The sequence below is a fragment of the Cervus elaphus genome, chromosome 19, assembly GCF_910594005.1.
Source record: "Cervus elaphus chromosome 19, mCerEla1.1, whole genome shotgun sequence".
NCBI classification, from domain to species: domain Eukaryota; kingdom Metazoa; phylum Chordata; class Mammalia; order Artiodactyla; family Cervidae; genus Cervus; species Cervus elaphus.
In genome coordinates this window covers 8794934-8803292 of record NC_057833.1, presented here as the reverse complement: position 1 = coordinate 8803292, position 8359 = coordinate 8794934, and the positions used below count along the sequence as shown (strand labels likewise).

Here is an 8359-nt window from a genome sequence, read left to right as displayed (position 1 = left end):
ACATCTAATTGACCCAATTATTTCTTTTGTTGCTTTGCTTTTGAGAAAAAAAACCAAAAAGCAAAAAACATTGCCTAACCCAAGATAATGAAGATATACTTCTATGCTTTCTTCTAAGAGTTTTATAATTTTATCTCATATTTAAGTATATGATCCATTTTGAGTTATTTTTGTGTACAGTTAGAAACAGTTCCAATTTCACTGTTTTGCATATGGATTTCCAAATGTCCCGGTCCCATTTGTCAAGCAAACAAACAACAACAAAAAAATAAACACCTATGTTTTCCCCATTGAATGGTCTGGGACCCCTTGTTGGAAATCAATTGACAGTAAATCTATGGACTTTTTTTCTAGACTGTCAATTCTACTCCATCGATGTACATATCTACACTTATGCCCATTCCACCCTTTCCTAATTAAGGTAGTTTTGTATTAAGTTTTGAAATCAGGAACTGTGTTCTTTAATTTTATGATTCTTTTAAGATTATTTTGGGTATTCTGGGTCTCTTGTACTTACATATGAGTTTTAAGATCAAATTTCCATTTATGCAAAAATAAAATAGCAAGCTATAGCTTTCATAGGGATTGCATTAAACCTATAGGTCAGTTTGGGGAACACTGTCATATTAGTGAAAGTCGCTCAGTCGTGTCCGACTCTTTGCGACCCCATGGACTATATAGTCTGTGGAATTCTCCAGGCCAGGATACTGGAGTTGGTAGTCTTTCCCTTCTCCAGGGGATCTTCCCAACCCAAGGATCAAACCCAGGTCTCCAGCATTGCAGGCGGATTCTTTACCAGCTGAGCCACTAGGAAAGCCCAAATAATAAGTCTACCATTCCACATCCAAGAGATATTCTTCTATTTGTTCAGATCTTCTTTAATTTTATTCAGTATTTTGTAGTTTTTAGTATACAAGCCTTGCACCTAAGTGGATTCCTATTTTATTCTTTTTTTTTTTTTTTTTTTTTGGTAGTAGAAATGGAATTACTTTCATAAATTCATTTTCATTTTTTATATATTTTTTTAAAGTTTTTATTTGGAGGACAATTGCTTTACACTGTTGTGTTGGTTTCAGTGATACAAGGTGAATCAGTCATAAATATACATACGTGCCCTCCGTCTTGAACCTCCCTCCCACCTTCCACCCTATCCCACCCCTCTAGGTAGTCACAGAGCACTGGTTTGAGCATCCTGCATTATACAGCAACTTCCCACTAGTTATATGTGGTAATGTACATGCTTCAATTCTACTTTCTCAATTCATCCCACCCTCTCTCTTTCCCCTGCTGTGTCCACAAGTCTGTTCTCTATGTCTGCATCTCTATTTCTGCCTTCCAAATAGGTTCATCAGTACCATTTTTCTAGATTACACATATTTGTGTTAATAATACAATATTTGTTTTTCTCTTTCTGACTTATTTCACTCTGTATAACAGGCTCTAGGTTCATCCACCTCAGTTCAACTGACTCAAATTCGTTCCTTTCTATGGCTAAGTAATATTCCATTGGGCTTCCCAGGAGGCTCAGTGGTAAAGAATCCACCTGCCAATGTAGGAGATGTGGGTTCATTCCCTGGGTCTGGAATATACCCTGGATAAGGAAATGGCAGGGTCTTCCCTGGTGGCTCAGAGGCTAGAGCGTCTGCCTCCAATGCGGGAGACCCAGGTTCGATCCCTGGGTCAGGAAGATCCCCTGGAGGAGGAAATAGCAACCCACTCCAGTATTCTTGCCTGGAGAATCCCATGGACGGAGGAGCTTGGTAGGCTACAGTCCACGGGGTTGCAAAGAGTCAGACATGACTGAGCGACTTCACTCACTCACTCACTCAAGGAAATGGCAACCCACTCCAGTATTTTTGCCTGGCAAATCCTACAGACAGAGGACCCTGGCAGGCTATAGTGCATAGGGTCAAAAAAGAGTCAGACATGACTTAGCAATTAAACACCACCACCACCAATATTCCACTGTATATATGTACCACAACTTCTTCATCCATTCATCTGTCGATGGACATCTAGGTTGCTTCCATATCCTGGCTATTGTAAATAGCACTGCAATGAACACTGGGGTACATGAGTCTTTTTAATTATGGGTTTTTTCCATGTACATGTCCAGGAGTGGGATTCCTGGGTCATATGATGGTTTTACTTCTAGTTTTTAAGCAGTCTCCACACTGTCCTCCATAGTGGCTGTATCAATTTACACTTTCACCAGTGGTGCAAGATGGTTACCTTTTCCCCACATCCTCTCCAGCATTTACTGTTTGTAGGTTTTTTTGATGATGGCCATCTGACTAATGTGAGGTGATATCTCATTGTAGTTTTGATTTGCATTTCTCTAATAATGAGTGATACTGAAAAATTTTTCATATGTTTACTGGACATCTATATATGTTCTTTGGAGAAATGTCTATTTACATCTTCTGCCCTTTTTTGATGGGTTATTTGTTTTTCTGATATTGATCTGCATCAGCTGCTTGTATATTTTGGAGATTAATCCTCTGTCACTTGCTTCATTTTCAATTATCTTTTCCCATTCTGAGGGTTGTCTTTTCATCTTGTTTATAGTTTTCTTTGCTGTACAAAAGCTTTTAAGTTTAATTAGATTCAGTCTTTAAATTTTTTTGTTCCTATTTCCATTACTCTAGAGGTGTACCAGAAAGAATCTTGCTGAAATTTACACCAAAGAGTGTTCTGATTATGTTTTCCTCTAAGAGTTTTACAGCTTCTGCCCTTAATTTAGGCCTTTAATCCATTTTGAGTTTATTTTTGTATATGGTGTTGGAAAGTGTTCTAGTTTCATTCTTTTACATGTAGCGGTCCAGTTTTCCCAGCACCACTTATTGAAGAGACTATCCTTTCTCCATCATATATTATTGCCTCCTTTGTCAAAGATAAGGTGCCCATAGGTGCAAGGGTTTATTTTTGGGTTTCTATCTTGTTCTATTGATCTATACTTTTGTTTTTATGCCAGTACTACACTGTTTTGATTACTGTAGCCTTGTAGTATAGTCTGAAGTCAGAAAGGTTGCTTCCTCCAGCTCTGATTTTCTTTCTCAAGATTGCTTTGGCTATTTGGGATCTTTTTTGTTTCCATTACAAAAATCTTGTAATTTTTTGTTCTAGTGTTGTGAAAAATGCCATTGATAATTTGATAGGGATTGCATTGAATCTGTAGATTGCTTTGGGTAGTATAGTCATTTTGACAACATTGATTCTCCCAGTCCAAGAACATGATATACCTCTCCATTTGTTTCTGTGATCTTTGATTTCTTTCATTGGCATCTTATAGTTTTCTGCATTACAGGTCTTTTGTCTCCTTCAGTTCAATCACTCAGTCATGTCCGACTCTTTGCAGTCCCATGGACTGAAGCATGCCAGGCTTCCCCATCCATCATCAACACCCAGAGCTTGCTCAGACTCATATCCATTGAGTCAGTGATGCCATCCAACCATCTCATCCTCTGTTGTCCCCTTCTTCTCCTGCCTTCAATCTTTCCCAGCATCAAAGTCTTTTCCAATGAGTCAGTTCTTCACATCAGGTGGCCAAACTATTGGAGTTTCAGCTTCAGCATCAGTCATTTCAATGAATATTCAGGACTGATTTCCTTTAGGATTGACTTTTGTCTCCTTAGGTAGGTTTACTACTAGGTATTTTATTCTTTATTTTGCAATGGGATTGTTTACTTATTTTTCTTTCTGATTTTTGTTAGTGTATAGAAATGCAAGGGCTTTCTGTGTATTGATTTTGTATCCTGTGACTTTACTAAGTTCATTGATTAGCTCTAATAATTTTCTGATTGCATCTTTAGGGCTTTCTATGTATAGTATCATGTTATCTGCAAACAATGAGAGTTATACTTCTTATTTTCCAATTTAGACTCACTTCATATTTTTCCTTTGATTGCCATGGCTTGGGCTTCCAGAACTACGTTGAATAACTGTGGTGAGAGTGGGCACCCTTGTCTTGTTCCTGATCTTAGAGGAAATTCTTTCTGTTTTCACCATTGAGAATAATGTCAGATTCTTTAATGCAGTTGTGTAGTGTACAATTGATTTTTGTATAGCGATCTTGTATTCTGCAACCTTATTGAAATAGCTTATTCATTATGATCATTTTTTGACTCAGGATTTTCTCTATGTAAGATCAGGCCTTCTGTGAATAGAGATATTTTTACTCCTTTCTTTCCAGTGTGGATACCTTTTATTTCTTTTCTTTTTTTTTCTTTCTTAATTGCCTTGCTATAATCTCTAGTATAATGTTAAACAGACGTGGCAAAAATAGATATTCTTGTCTTCTTCTTGATTTTCTAACCTTTTCTGATCGTTGTCTTTACTCTTTTACCATTCAGCGTCAAGCTAGCTATTTTTTATAGATATCTTTTAGTAGATGAAGCCCCATGTTTTTTAGTTTGTTGAACACTGTTATGATGAAAGACTGTCACATTTTGTCGAATGTTTTTCTCCTGCAGCTACTCTGACGGCCATGCAGTTTTGTTCTTTGTTGATAAGGTATATTATATTAATCAATTTTGAAATGGTAATCCAACTCTGTGTTCCTGGGCCACAGTATATAATTCTTTTTGTATCTTGCTTGGTTGGTTTGCTAGAATATTGAGGATTTTTGCAACTATATTTATGAGATATACTGTTCTGTACTTTTCTTCTTTTTGTCTAATTGTGATATCAGGCAAATTGTGAACTTAGAGAATGAGTTGGGAAGTATTCCCTCCACTTTGAAACTCTTTGAAAAAGCTTGTGAAAGATTAGTAATGATCCTTCTTTAAATGTTTGGTAGCATTCACCAGTCAAGCCATCTGACGTAGGTTTCTCTTTGTAGGATTTTTTTTTTTTTTAATTACTAGTTCAGTTGCATTACTTGCTATTTGTTTACTCTTAAAATCTGCTCTTGAGTCAGTATCATATTTACATTTTGGGAAATGTAAAAAGAAACTTATTAAATGACACCACAGGAATACATTCAACAAAAATTAAGTGTTGGTAATCCCACTGGACAGATCATTTCCTTTCCTCAACAAATAAATTACAGAAGAAAAAACAAAACAAGAATGTGAGGAGGATAACCAGAGATTATTAGAGACTTAAGAGCCCCATGTCAATTGGAATTTTGAATCTTATGCAGATCCTGATTCTAACAAGCTACAAAACAAAATGAGACAATCAAGGATATTTTTTAACACTAATAAAATACTGTACATTAGAGGTGTTGCAGGTTTGATTTCAGACCACTGCAATAAGTAAATATAGCAATTAAGTTAGTTACATGAATTATTTGGTTCAGTGCATATTAAAGTTAGGTTTATGCTATACTTTAGTCTACTAACTGTACAATAACAGTATATATATATATATAAAAAATAGCAGTATATCTAAAAAACTGTACAAAAGGAGTATATCTAATGTATGTAGCTTCCTTAAAAATACTTTATTGCTTCAAAAATGCCAAAACAATTAAAAAATAGCATCAAAGATCATTGATCACAGATCACCATAATAAACATAATAATGATGAAAATTTTGAAATATTCCAATAATTACTAAAATGTTCCCCAGAGACATACGTGAGCAAATGCTGTTGGGACAATGTCACCAATATAATTAGTTGATGCAGAATTGCCACAAACTATCAATTTGTTTAAAAACCACAATATCAGCAAAGCTGAATAAAGTGAAGTGCAATAAAACAAGGCACGCCTGTATAATTACCTATGTAATTTAAAAGTGACCTATGTCTTTAAAAGTATTCTTATGTTTAGAGATATATACTGAAAATGATAAGATATGAGGCATATGATTAAAAATGATTCAGGGATAGGGTATGTACAGGGATAAAGATAAAAAAAATTGGTAATAAGTTGATTATTAAAACTGGTGATTGTTGGTCCTTTAATGGACCGGAACCTGTGGTCCGGAGTCGACGATAAGAAAGTAAGAGAGAGAAAGAGGCTGACATCCCCTGGTTTAGGCGGAAAGTCAATAGAGCCCTGTTCTTAGGGGTCGCGCCGCTGCACGGAGGCACCGGGCGCCCTCTCGAGTGGGTGAAGGCATAGTGCGCCTTCTCCAGAGGGGCTTAGAAGCCCGGGCAAGAAAGTGAGCTCACGGGCCTCCGCGCTCCAAGGAATTAGCCGCAAATAGATAGAGAGAGAAAGACAGGAAGAAGAGAAAGAAAGAAAGAAACGGGGACCCAAGCTCTGATGGAGCAAAGGTGTTTTAATCAACATGGCGTGGGCATATATACTGTCTTACAAGGTAGTTATTCTCAGCAAAGATAAAGATTAAAATTCCAGACTTACAAAACATAAGAAGATCCCTATCAAAGAGAGAATTGCAAACAATCACCTTTTATCATATGGCTCATAAAAAGGAAGAGGGTACTTATCACCGTAATGAGAAATGCCTGGATTCCTCAGCCCCGGGAAAGGCGTGCCTCTCCTCTTAATTCCTGAATATTCAGGACTTAATAAGGGCCAGAGGGTTCCTGACAGATCCAAAACAGCACACAGGAAGCCTCTTGTTAAATGCTTCCTGACAGTGATAAATTCATGGGTCCCTTACATTATTTTGAATTCTTCCATAATATAGAGCTAAAAAAATAAGCAAATAAATATTTACTAACTCCTAATGATGTACTCATCATTGTGTTAAGCAATGTATAATAATGAAAGAACTATACATCATGATTTCTGACCATAAATCTTTGATCTCATCCAGGCGACAATATTAAGAGTCATGAGGACTTCTCTGGTGGTACTGTGGATGCTGTGGATACTTCTCTGGTGGTGCTATGGTGCTAGTGCAGGGGATACAGTTTCAACCCTTGGTCCATGCCGCAGAGCAACTATGCCTGTACACCATAACTACTGAAGCTCACGTTCTAGAACCCATGAGCTGCAACTACTGAAGCCCATGTGCCTGAAGCCTGCGCTCCAGAACAAGAGAAGCCACACAATGAGTAGCCTGTGCACCACAATGAAGAGTAGCCCTTGCTTACCACAACTAGAGCAAGCCCACATATAGCAACAAAGGCCCAGCACAGCCAAAAAAAAAAAAAGCTTTTTTTAAGTCATGAGACAAGTCAATGGAATTAATAGTTAAAATACTTGGCACAGATTATAGGCATCCAGAGGAGAATTAAATTTCTGAGGCCTGGAAATGTTAGAGGAAACATTATAGAAGAGAAGAGATTCAAATCAGCATTTTAGAGGATAGGACAAATCTGATCAGATAAAAGGAATAGAGAAAAGGCTGGGCAGTTTATTAGATTCTATAAAGGTTCATAAGTAAGAATTTCCTCTTACTATTTTGTTTGGTATATTACTTCCCAATGCTTCATCCCTGGGCTCTTAAAAGCAAACTAAAGATATTTGAAGATTTCGGAGTTCAGTGCATTGAAATCGGAGTTCAGTTCTGCTTTGAAATCATCTCTGAATATTAAATTATGCAAATTTCATTGAGTATATATAGTCCGTCTGTCATCATATTTTTAAAGGTCATCTGTTGTTCTCTTGCAGAAACATCATTTCTTCTCAGTAAAAACCAAATTGAACCACATATTTCAAATAAAACTAAAGGTGGAAGTCTCTCCCTAAACACACTGCCAAAGAAAATCATTATGCAAATCATCTAGGAGTTGAATATATTTTTACACTCACAGCAGGTGAATGCAAAATTAGCACACAATAGAAGGTAAAGTTTTGATGAATTCAAAGAGAATGCATGTCAAGGGTAACTAATGGTGGCCCCATTATATCTCCCAATAATGTCAGAGAAATATTTCTTCCAATTTTTCAGCTTAAGCATAATTACTCTAACCACTAAGTTAGAGTGGTTATTCTAACTTATTGTCTTGCTAGGAAAACAAACCAACCTATATGCTTACCCAAAATTATCTAGTAGAACAGGTTACAAGATATGAACCTGAGACCACAAGAGGATAACTAATTTACCTAAATCAACAGTTAGTAAATAATAAAGTCAGGAATACTAAAAATATAACAGAATGTAAAACATACTTTATATTATGTATGTTTTCTCTTCTCAAATTACACTTTAATATTCATCTACTTTATTACATACCTTCACAGACATATTTAAGGACTTCATTCATCTGACAGGCAACAGCTTCATTTGATAAACTAGACCATTTTTCAATCTGTTATGAAACTACAACATAGAACATGAGTGGCCCACACATCAATCATGTCATGCTTCCTGCTAATAGAATTACAGGTTTGTTCAGGTACTGGATGATCATATACTTCTAGGAGGATTAGATCCCAAGGGTGAATCTCAATTAATTTAGAGCAGTAGTCTCCAAGGTGATGTTGCCATATCCAGT

The 8359-nt window shown here is 36.5% G+C and overlaps 1 non-coding gene across 1 annotated transcript; it reads left to right on the top strand.

Moving 5' to 3' along the window:
- Positions 1-1615: 1615 nt before the first annotated feature.
- TRNAW-CCA lies at positions 1616-1688 on the top strand. Its single transcript has one exon. It is a non-coding gene; the product is annotated as a tRNA-Trp (tRNA).
- The last annotated feature ends 6671 nt before the right edge of the window (positions 1689-8359 follow it).